At 39.9% G+C, this 12,606-nt stretch overlaps 2 long non-coding RNA genes across 4 annotated transcripts in view; both read right to left on the bottom strand.

The window, feature by feature from the left end:
* Positions 1–7,691, bottom strand: part of LOC311433682 — a 28,629-nt gene extending 20,938 nt beyond the window's left edge. For all 3 annotated transcript variants that reach the window (XR_014690906.1, XR_014690907.1, XR_014690908.1), the window contains exon 1: positions 7,465–7,691. This is a non-coding gene — a long non-coding RNA (uncharacterized lncRNA). The remainder of the gene's footprint in view (positions 1–7,464) is intronic.
* LOC311433680 overlaps positions 1–12,606 on the bottom strand; it is a 476,332-nt gene that overhangs the window by 344,781 nt on the left and 118,945 nt on the right. The gene's annotated exons all lie outside the window — the stretch shown is intronic.

The raw sequence follows: 12,606 nt of genomic DNA, 5'->3' as shown, positions 1-12,606 counted from the left end.
CTCAGGAGCTGGGAATGTGGGCAAAGAGGCAGAGGTCAACACAACTGCTTCTAAGGCAGATCCTGGCTTAAAAACTTGAGTCAAAACCACTTCTGTTTGGCTTGCTTCCAAAGTACGAAATGTGGTTTATTTAAAGAGATGCCTCAAAATAGAAACCTTCATGGTCCTGGCAGTATTCAGATAATATCTCATACATTAAATAGAGCAGAGATTTATTCTCTTCATGTAATTTGACAAACACCAAAGTAATGCAAAGTAATACATGTTCTAGTTGAAAGAGGATATAGAACTTAGAGTAGACATATACAATTCTCTCCATAGTTGTTCTTTTTGTTCTTTTTAAACAATTCTGTAGAAGTTTTATGAGCATGAAGCCTTCTCCTCTCATTCCTGAACATCTTTACAACAGCAGCAAAGGTTTACTCCAGTGTAACCCCAGATAAGGACACAAAAATAGAGAGACAAAGTTTTGTGACATCTGTAGCCCTACCAATGCTTCTAGCAGCTTCAATTTGAGATTTATGCACTAATCCAAAGAGATAATCAACAAACAATTGAATTAAGCTTTATAGAAGGTGATGAAACTGGCAGTAAGGAAACAAACTACAGCACTGCAAACAACATTACATAAAACAGCATTTGGAGCATACTGTAATGAACCTGCTGCCTCATTTCATTATGCTGCCACAGAAAGCAAAGAGCAAAAGGCCATTTGAGGAAGCCAAGGGGATGGATTCAGCACTGTGATGAGGTTCTTGTGCCTCCGTGATATTTAGTGAAGGGGAAAACTTTCACAGCCAGGGGCAATTACCAGAGTCAAAAGCTGGTGAGGAGAAATGGCCCAGGGAGTTGATCATGGTGGGAAGTGCAGGTATGCAGTGGTCTGCCTGAAGGAAGACATGGAAAAAGCCCATGAGACAGACAGGAATTGGCCAAGTTGCTAGGGCCAACATCTAAGGCAAGAACAACAGCCTAAATGGAAAGCATTATTAAAATAATAATAATAATAATAATAATAGGAAAATACAGGGGCATTTGTTTCCACAATGACCAAAATTTTGGCTGGCAGAATTAGCATAAAAAATAATTACTCTCATGAGACCTCTGTACAAGGTAGGGTTCCTTCTCCTTTCAGCCTGAGATAATTAATAGAAGATGGAGATACCCTTATGTGTTTACTAGGCTGTTGCTGTACATGAGTGAAACATGCAGAGGCTGCCAACCGTACCAGGCCAATTCTATGATCTTTGCTCATTTTTCTTTAAGATTTTTATTCTTTTCATAAATATCAGGATATAGTTTTACCACAAGAAAATATCTACCAAGAGGTTGAAGAGTGTAAAATTAATGCATTCTGTAATATTAGTCATTTATCATTTATACGAAGTGTGTAATTGCTGAAAGCTGCTAACAGATTGCAGGTCAAGAGGGCCAAAATGTGTACTTCCCACACCACTGAGGAGAACAACTCATTGTGTTTATGCATAATATTCTAATTTGAAAATGCAAGATAAGATGCAGCTGCAGAACTAAAGTATCATCTCCCTAGTCTCTTCAAAGGAGCTGTGCTGATTTACACCAGCTGCTGCCTCTGGCCCCCATTTCACAGAATAAAATGCTTTCACTGCATTCAAGTTTTTGTCACTGGAGAAAACACCCTCATAGACATTTCTTTCACAGTTCTACTTTGCCAATGTTACAGGCAGAGCTATCCAGACACTGGATTAAAGCTCCCCAGAATGGCAGCAGGGACCACATAAAGCTTCCAACCCCTGCAGGACATTGGATTTGCCTGTCACAACAATTGGGAAAACAGTTGTGAAATTTCCTCCTGCGGCTGTTCAGGGGAAGGCATGGCTACAAGCAATGTGCTGGTTTTAGGACATGCTGTACCTTGCAGGAATTGCTCGTCAGACAACGAGCAATCACCCAGAGCTCAGAGACCACAAGAGCATGCTTTGGCTAAACCTCTATCTAGCAGGGGCAGAGAATGAGGTGTTGTCTCGTCAGAGCAGATCTACGTTGTAATTCAGTGTGACGAAAGTATGTTCAAGCAAATCTGAGCTAGTGTGATACCAGCTATCACTGGTGGAGTTGTCAACAGAACGAATACTAAATGTGAATTTAGTATTGTAGTTGTCAACAGAACGAATCCTAAATGTGAAGGTACTGCCCATATTCATCTTCCCTGCTAATGGTTGTCCAGGTAGCTTAGCTCTGGGCTTTCACTAAAGACCTACACCGAGACAGAGTACAGAGCACTTGTATTTGGCTCTGCCTGTAGAGCTATATAGCATTTTCTTTCATCTCCAGACTGTCCAACTTGTTTAAAGATAAATATCCTCTGGAAAAAAAAAAAAAAAAAAAAAAAAACACACACCATGGATGATCCCCTTCTCCTCTTATAAACCACTTTCATTTTAGTGTTTGCAAATATCAAGGAAGTGTACAGTGAATATATCTAATATTGCAATTACAAGAAAAATGTACTTAAAAATACAGTTATTGTATCTTCTGTTGAAGATATCAGACAGTTAAGTACTGAAACAAGCTATGCATATTCATGCAGGCACAAACTAAAGATGTTCTTCTCTGTAGGACATTAACTGCAACTGTGTAGAGACAGGTTTAAAAAAAAAAAAAAAAAAAAAAGAAAGAAAGAAAATAAGTAACAGTGACAGACTGAGTAGAACAGTGACACCAGTCTAAAATTCAGAGATTTAAATCAGCCCTTGCAAATTGTCCTAGGCTTTCTGACACTCCCCATGGAAAACTTTATTGTGGAGGCTAACATTTATTTTTCCTATTACTTCGTTAGTTTTGTTCATCTCAGCAGATATTAATATTGATACTAACATTACTCACATAAAACTACATTTTAGAAGGCAAATATTACAAAGACCTAAGTAATGTGTTCAGCAGTTTATTTCTGTATTAACCCTTTGATTTATTCCTGCGATCATTCTCAAAGTCCCAGAGCCCCCTTCTGAGCAATATTACCTGTTTCATATTGGTGGCCTTTTTACTTTAATAAAAAAGTGGGACAAATAAGATGAAATCCCAAGAAATACACCTGAGATTTGTTTGGATTGATTCAGAGTGTGAATAACCACATGGGAACAACAGGACTTAGAGTCTTCCCCCATTCAAAGCAGGCAGCAAAGCAACAGAGCATCAGAAAGGTCCCAGAGAATTGCTCTGATAATCCCTGACACTGCTACATGAAAAGAGGAGGTGGGTCCCATCTCAAATAAACATCTTGATAACTTGGAGGCCCAGACTACAGACACTTCTGGCAGCTACACTGAATGCTTCCTTCATCTGCATTACCATGCCTTTGTTTCGTGCTCATCTGATTATTCAATTGTTCCTTTCTTATTGCCTCAAACACTAGATTGTGAGCTCCCATGGGCACGGATATATCTTTGTTTCAGTCACTCAGAGCCTAATGTAGCAGGGCTTTGGATACTCCCCAACACCAGAGACGATAATATTGATCATTTTTCCTACTCCTAGACATGATGGTAATGGTTGTGTTAGAAATACGTAAGTACAGTAGACAGAGACAGATAGACTGACCTTTAGTCTTTACAAGGTCTTCACAAGCAGGCATGTAGACTGGGATATGAGGCTCTTGCAAAATATCAATTTCATCAGATTGGAATTGGACCTCTACAAAATCAATGCATCTTGGATAGACTTGTTCCAGTTTCACTGTCTTTAGTGATTTATGCTGAGGCATTTCACCTTTACAGTGATACTGTTCCATTTATTCCTGAATCTCATTTTTGTCTTATTTAATGACCATCTCAAGCAATTCCTTTTTGTATTTCTCACCTAATTCATACTTGACCTTTTCCAGATTTCCTTCCTTATAGCAATAAGCACACTTCAAAAGGTTTAGTAATCAAATCAAATAAGCTCCCAGGAGCTTTTCTGTGTTCCTAAACTTTGTTTCATTTACTCAAGCCTATTAAAGGAAGCATCCAGTATCCCAGATAGAGCTTTCCTTCTTTATCAATGGTCTTCTTCACCATACCTTTCAGAAGTGTTGAGAACAAAAGCCAACAAGCTACTGCCTGTGTCTGGTATCTACAGCTTTCAACCCTCCAGAGGCCTGCAGGTATCTATGAACTCCTTCCAGTTTCCCACCTCTAGGAGGAAAGTCAAAAACACCCCCTAGTATTGACAGGATACTTTTGTGCTCTACAGTTAGACTTCTTTCCCAAATACCTTTAATAAGTAAATGTCCCACACATACTGGATACATCAGATACCACATAATACTCATGAAACAAAGAAAATTCAAAGATCATAAAATACAGTTCTTGAGTTTGCAAGATAGCTGTGTTTATACAAAGTACTGAGATTCAGCAGTATGATGTGAAAACGTAGCAAGATCCAGCTATTAGAGTATCACAAGTTCACTTCCTTAGCCAAAACGATAATACCAATGTGACCCACAACAGGAAGCATGCTGCTAGCAGCAGGAATATACTATGGCTTCTATATATAGAAGTCTTTGCAGTAAGTTCTTCTTGCTATTATGAAACAGAGGCTTATAGCTACTGAAATATGATGATACCTCTATGTTCACCATTGAGAAATGGGAGATAGTCAAATTCTTTGAGTAAGCACAGAATTATTTTGGTTGGCATAGAAGTTACTTCAGACCTTATGCTCTTGCAAGGAGTAGCTTACTGTCAAAAGTCAACAGCAGCCCAGCAATGACAGCAGCTCTCTACATTATGAGTCAATCATCTTTAATTCATTCACTGCAACCTCTGATCCCTGTATAACAGGGTTCTAGCTAACAGTCACCATATATACCTGCACCTGTAGGTAATATATCACACAAACACAGCAGTTCATCAGCTGATCCATTGAAAGCCTTGTTTGTCAACACCAGAGTATTTCTGTTCATCCAGCACTACATACCTACTAAAGAAACCTAAATGAACTGCATGCTATCATTTCCACCTTCTAAACAGTTTGTCTTCCTTCAGTAATAGCAATAGAAATTAAAAGGCATTTTCTTATCATTCTCAATGCATTAATTTTACAATGTTTTTGAGGACAGCAGCCAAACCTGACTGTCTGAGCAAGAAAAGATCATTTGCCTAAAGTATACTGCAAAGACTGAAAAATAGAAAAGGAATGATGTGACTTGACTGCCAATTAATTGTAAAGCTTCTGAAGAGTTAACGAATCTGAAGTACAACAAAAGTAATCAAACTAAGTACAGATGAGTGCTGCACACCTCAGTGGAGACCAACAGCTGGTGTTCTAGCACACAGTCAGATATTCGATAAAACTGTCCTCACATGAATAAGTGTGTGCAATGGCTGTCTTTCACGCAGAGAAAGCACCGTCTGGGGATTGGGCAATTAACCGCAGCGGGAAGCCATGAAATCCTAGAATACCACATTTACAAAATATAAACACAGGAGCTCAGGGTCTTTCAGGAATAAACTCCACTTGCCTTGCTGTTTGTACACATCTTCACTGGGGGTCACTATGGTCGTCAGCTTTTTTTCCTTTAAATAATCAGCATTGCTGTTCTTGGTCTATACTATACTGGAGTCTCAGGGAGAAATAAGAGTGATTTGGATTTGGGTTCAATTCTGCCTGCATGTTTTGGCAAGTCTGGCCATGAATATGAGTCAAAGTTATCAAAATGCTTTGTTCAAGGGTCAAGGATGTGACTGGATAATTTAATCACAAGTTCTTATAAGAAAACAAACACCTCTTCCTATCACAGAGGCAGCATGTTGAAGCATGAACATGAACAATCCTTGTCTTCTAAAAAGGCCATGAGTTTCCCTGAACTGGAGGAATAACCTAGCAGCAACACACTCATCACATAAATAATTTTAAGGTAGTTAAAGATTTTTAATCAGAGCTGCATTCCAAAAATAACTTTTTTTCCCCTCCATTTCTAGACCTTCCTGCCCCCCACACTTTTCCTGCTAGCACTACTCTTTTCCCACTGTTGTTGTTGCTATTTATAATTAAACACTGTAAACCAAAATCTTTTCACACTTGTAAGTGTTGCTACATTGAGTTTTGGGATTTAAAGTTAAGCAGTTGTCTCTTGATTTTATTTCCTGAGGTTATAAACCCACTTCCATATGCGGCAGTCCATGGTGATCAGGTACTCCCTGAAGATGTTAGAGTAAGTCAGCATAAGGGGAGACAGGAGAAATTTTTGGCTAATAGTTGTCATTTCCTCTGAGAAACAGTACATGTGGGTATCAAATGTTCAGAATAGGGTTTCCAAAATATTATTCAGTTTCATATTTCTCAACATTGATAATCCAAGACAGTTTACACCCCAGCTTAAATGCTTTTGCCCAGATTATTAGAGGTGAGTCAGCTTTGCAACTTTAGAATACTGGGAAATTATTTTCGCTGGCTATTATCACGTAATACTACATGTTTAAAGGAAGTTAATTGCATACCGTAGGCTTCCATAGATCTCAGTTAGCAGTTTTCTCCTTTCTCCTCAGACAGTACTTCACCCAATCAAAATTAAAGCAGAGGTACAAAAGAAAGGATATATCCTAAAATTTTATGCATGAGTGGTGAAAGATAAAGACAAAAAAGGTCTCTAGGAGTGTTCATAGCTCCAGACAGTAAAAGGCACACACATTGGTATTGCGTGATTCTGATACAAAGAAAGGTGGCATCAAAGTAGACAAAGTCTTTCACTCCAAACTGACCAGCTTACAGAAAATGAACTTTCTTTTGTAGAGAAGTAGTAAACCACAAAACCAGTGAACATTTTTCTAATGTGTACCCATGAATAGCAACATTTTGGTTTATCTCAGCAAAACAGCATTTGTAATTTACAGCAACAACTGTACTCTGGATAAAATCCTTACAACTTGAACAGGATTTTGCCAAAGACTTCAGAAGCTGGCTGCTAGTGCCATGAATGTACCACCTTTTTATCGCAATCAGCCTGAAGTTATGCCACATATAGGTGACCACAGAGGTGCAAGGAAAACATTCCTGAAAACTAATAGCTCAGAAATGTAGATTTGTGAACTCTTTTTTACAGAAAGAAATCATATATATTACATACACACACATATATATAAAGCATCAGAAAAGTCATAAACACTATGAAAGTTAACAACATGGCTTTTGCAAAAACACTTTCTCTAGTTGGAGCATAATGATGGCTGGAATGCTTTGTATGTGCTTAGAGTAAAACCTACGCACAGACACTGACGCACAGAACCTAAAACAATGTCATTAGAGTGTGTTTTATAAGCATTTAGCATTATTGCATTATTTAAAAACATTATTTTAAAAACATATTTATAAAAGCCTCCACTGAACTAACTAGAAAAAAAAACAGCCAATGATTTCTAGAGGAAAAATTAACAATGTCAACTTTCAAGCATATCAATAATGGTCTGCAGTGCCTGGAGATGGCTCTGTATGTGTTCCACTCACCTCTCCTGCTGCATGAGCATGGATTTATTACTTTTCCATCCTTTGCACATATCTGAAAAGTGTTTGGAGGAAGAAGCAGCAGAGAGGAACTCTTATGGGCTGACTGCAACACCTGCTCCCCATCTCCTGTGCCACATGGAAGGGAGGAGGCAGTAGAGGAAGCAAAGGAGGGAAAGCAAGCCAAGAAAGATGGGAGAATTAGGGAAAGGTGGGTTTAGTTGTGTTTTTATTTCTCACCATCCTACTCTATTTTCAATTAGTAAAAGCTAATTAATCCTAACCAAGTCAAGCCTGTTTTGCCTTTGGTGATAATTGGTAATTCATCTCCCTGTCCTTATCTACACCCAGAAATTTCTCTTAGTTTCTCCCCTTGTTCTGTTGAGAAGGGGAACAAGAGAGAAGCTGACTGAATCAGGCAGCCAGACAAGGTCACACCAACACAAAAATGAAAAGATTGTCCACGACACTTCAAAATCTTTACTAACTAAAGATTGGAAGCAGATTTTATCTTGAAGTTATAACTGCTATTATTCTCTGTATGCATAATCATTTTCTAATACTGCCACATAACTTAAGAGTAGAAATATGATTACACAGACTACCCTTACACACTGCAGACTGATAGAGTCAAAAGAAATCATCATGAAGAGGTTGCAGAGATTATTTCTTCAGGCATAAAATACTTTCTGGTTGTGATTTAGGCTGTGAGACAGATCATCAGATGGGTGACTACTTCCTGCTCACATGAATATAAACTCTCAAACTGAATTGCTGGAGTGAAAACTGAATGCAGGTTCTGAACATTTAATTTATGTCAGTTATGGCAAGTAATTTAGCTTGAAAAAGTCATAAAAAGGAAATACTACATAAAGTAAATACTACGGCTGCAGATATATATATCTGTGTATGAACCATTAACTCTGTACACATAGATTTAAATCATATCTAAAGACTACAAGAATCCAGCAGTTGTGTGTACAAATAAGTCTTAAACTAGCTTGTTCTTAATCAATTTGAAGTCTGGCTCAGGTAAAACCTCATCTTTGGGACAAAACCCATACCTTGAGGGATAGATGATTCTTATGGATTTCACAGGCTATGGTAATGAAGCACTCAGACTCGAAACACACATAACAACAACAATGGATCCCTACCAGCTCCTTCTCAGATATTAAAGAAAAAAGAAAAAAAAAATCCACTAAGCTTATCTTCTCTCAAAACATGATTCATAAACAGAACAAAAGAAGTGGTGGGTATGTGACAGATTCAAAAATTGAGGCCAACCAAATTGTAAAAGCATTGTTAAAAGGAATTATAGGAGCAAATTATGATCAGGCAGCTTTAGAGAATCAGGTTTCATCCTGATCTAACCAGGATGGAGGAGCTGCAACAGTAGAGCTCCCAACTAAGTACTCATTTTCAAGGAAAACACAGCATTTGAGTGGAGGCTCCAAATGTAAAATAATTAAATTATAGACAACTGAGAGTATTATATAAAATTCTTCTGAGATTAAATAGCAAACCAAGAAACAAAAAACAACCTTAAGGCATAATACTGAATTTTCTTTCTGACATCAGATACCAGGGCAGAATTCCAACAGCCTCTTTAGTCAGTTATTGCAATGAGCAAAATTAGTTTCCACTATCTTCCCTTCTAGAGCGGCTCTCAATTCAGTTACTTAAATTACACAAAACAATTGACTATATACTGTGTATATACAGTTTTACGTACTTCATATTGTATCTATGTAAGAGATTCTGCCCCTACAGGATGGTTACTGTGCTTGCTATTTTTTGGACAACTTTTCATTTTTATAAGAGATGAGAATATATTCATCTAAGAGAACAATTAACATTTTCATTACATGCAGAACAGGTGACAGATCAGGGCTTCATGCATTTACTTACTGAGTGAAGAGCCTTTGAGAAATGCTCCTTCACTGGAACGCTGGCTGCTAAACCACTACATGAAGTATTGGCCCTCTAAATATAGTCCTGTTGACAGTTGTCAAATGTGTAGTACTTTAGCAAAGTCAAGATAATCTCAAACGTTGCAGTCCCTGCTGAAAAGAAGATGAAGCACTTTAAAATGTGCACAGTACAAGCAACTAGTGTTTTATCAAAAAAAAAAAAAAAAAAAAGTTTGACTTACTTTAAATCTACTTCCTTAACATTCTAACTGCCATATAATTGCGTTTTCTCCATTAAATTAAATTCAACCTTTGTGCATACCTCAGAGAAAGAATGAAGTGAGGAAAACTTGCATTCCGTCACCAGCCAAATAATGAACAACTACATTAGAAATATGACTACCAAGATCACGGGTATAGTCTGAACCTATATTCATATTAAAAAAAAAAAAAAAGGCGTTTTAATTTTCCTCATAATAACTGAAGTAATTTAGTGCATTTTAATTCTATTTGAAATCCAAATACCTGTGAAAGCTTTTGTAATATCATTTAAAGGATTGTATAACCTACATTTTCTTTTCTTCTCTTTATTCTCTCCTCCTTTTCACCCTTTTGTGTTGTCTGCCTGCTTAAGTCATTCATAGTAACTGGAGCCCTACAGTCTACTATGTTTTGTTTTTTTTTTTGTCTTAAAAGAATCCTCTTTCATTTCTCCCACACATTTTCCTTTCTAATTTTGCTTTCCATTTTTGACTTTTTAATAACATGTCTTGGTTATTAGCAAATACATATCTCACGCTGAGGTGACCATTTCCTGTGCTGGCTCGGAGCAAGGGATCGCGGTCTAGTGTTCTTTTCTCACCACACTGGGGAAACCCTGGGGCAGCAAAGACCCACCACGAACTGGCAGCTCTCTTGAGGAGGCATGGGAGCCAGGAGCAGCAGTGGCCATCCCGACACCTCTGGAAGGCAGCCTTAGGGAGCATGGTGGGCATCATCCCTTCTGAGGGGAAGAGAGGGCCTAGTATGCCAACCAGACCTGCCTCACAGGGAGGTCTGCTGCCTCCCTGGGGACAGGTTAAAGATATTGCTAGAAAACTCACTAGACTTGTATGGCCCTCAGACTATTCATGTTTTTTCATGTAGGAGGCAATGAAGTTGCAAAGAAAGTCCAAGAGCAATCCAAAAGGTCTTCCAGGCCTTGAGACTATTGGTTAAAGGAGCAGGCACACAGGCAGTTTTCTTCTACCCTTCCAGTAACAGGGAACGATATTGGTAGAAACAGGCAGACCCAGCTTATCAATGTGTGGCTCTGAGGCTGGTGTCACTGGCAAAATTTTCTTTTTCTTTGATCATGGGGTGGTCTACACGACACCAGGCCTGCTGGCACCTGACAGGATACACCTTTCTCAGAGATGGAAAGGGTTGGTGGACCAAGGGAAACCAGCTGATGTGATTTTTTTGGACTTCAGCAAGGCTTTTGACACGGTTTCCCATAGGATCCTACTGGACAAAATGTCCACCATACAGCTAAATAAAAACATCATAAGATGGGTGAGCGATTGGCTAACGGGCAGGGCCCAAAGGGTTATGGTAAATGGGGCTGCGTCAGGCTGGCGGGCGGTCACCAATGGGGTCCCTCAAGGCTCCATTTTAGGGCCGGTACTTTTCAATATTTTTATAAACGATCTGGATGTAGGAATAGAAGGTATTTTGAGCAAGTTTGCTGATGACACCAAACTTGGAGGAGTTGTGGACTCAAATGAGGGTGGAAAGGCCTTGCAGAGGGATCTGGATAGGTTGGAGAGCTGGGCGATCACCAACCGCATGAAGTTCAATAAGAGCAAGTGCCGGGTCCTGCACCTGGGATGGGGAAACCCTGGCTGCACGTACAGACTGGGCGATGAGACGCTGGAGAGCAGCCTAGAAGAGAGGGATCTGGGGGTCGTGGTAGACAGCAAGTTGAATATGAGCCAGCAGTGTGCCCTGGCAGCCAGGAGGGCCAACCGTGTCCTGGGGTGCATCAAGCACGGCATCGCTAGTAGGTCAAGGGAGGTGATTGTCCCGCTCTACTCTGCGCTGGTGCGGCCTCACCTCGAGTACTGTGTGCAGTTCTGGGCACCACAGTATAAAAAGGACATGAAACTGTTGGAGAATGTCCAGAGAAGGGCTACGAAGATGGTGAAAGGCCTGGAGGGGAAGACGTACGAAGAATGGCTGAGGTCACTGGGCCTGTTCAGCCTGGAGAAGAGGAGGCTGAGGGAAGACCTCATCACAGTCTACAACTTCCTCGTAAGGGGGTGTCGAGAGGCAGGAGACCTTTTCTCCACTAACACCAGTGACAGGACCCGCGGGAATGGGGTTAAGCTGAGGCAGGGGAAATTTAGGTTTGACATCAGGAGGGGGTTCTTCACAGAGAGGGTGGTTGCACACTGGAACAGGATCCCCAGGGAAGTGGTCACTGCACCGAGCCTGTCTGAATTTAAGAAGAGATTGGACTGTGCACTTAGTCACATGGTCTGAACTTTTGGGTAGACCTGTGCGGTGTCAAGAGTTGGACTTGATGATCCTTAAGGGTCCCTTCCAACTCAGGATATTCTATGATTCTATGATTTTTGTTCACAAGTTAGAAGGACTGATTGAAAGAGCATTGAACTAGATTTGGAGGGGAAAGGGATAAAATCAGTCTCACCGCTGATAAGCTACGGCTAAGTTTGAGGGACTGCGTGCTAGTGAGGTCCTTCAGTCTTCTCCATGAGATGCTGAGTCCACTGGAGTACATGTGAAATGTTTCTATACTGATGCACGAAGCAAGAGGAATAAGCAAGAGAAGCTTTGGTTCAGTCCTAGACCTATGACATCATTGGTATAATCAAAACTTGGTGGGAAGAGTCCTGTGACATGTGTACTGTGGTGATGATGGTGTATTTCACCAATGAGTTATTCTTCAAGGATCTGAGAAAGATCTCTAGATCTATCCTTGTCCTTCTGGACTTCAACTTTCCAGATGCTAACTGGGAATACCACACAGCTGAAACAGAGGTCTGGGAGATTCTTTACTCCCTAGACCCTGAGTTGGAGGACCATGACTGCGAGAACAACAAACTCCCAGCCAGCTCTGAATTTGTGTGAGATTTACTGCTTCAGCCAGATGCACGTAAATCTATAGGGCCTGATGGAATTAATCCCAGGGTATTCAAAGAGCTGGTGGATGTTTTTCCAGGTTACGGGA

This window comes from Aythya ferina, assembly GCF_964211825.1.
Source record: "Aythya ferina genome assembly, chromosome: 3".
Taxonomy (NCBI): domain Eukaryota; kingdom Metazoa; phylum Chordata; class Aves; order Anseriformes; family Anatidae; genus Aythya; species Aythya ferina.
The sequence above is the reverse complement of the archived record's forward strand: the minus strand, read 5'-3'. Positions and strand labels throughout refer to the sequence as shown.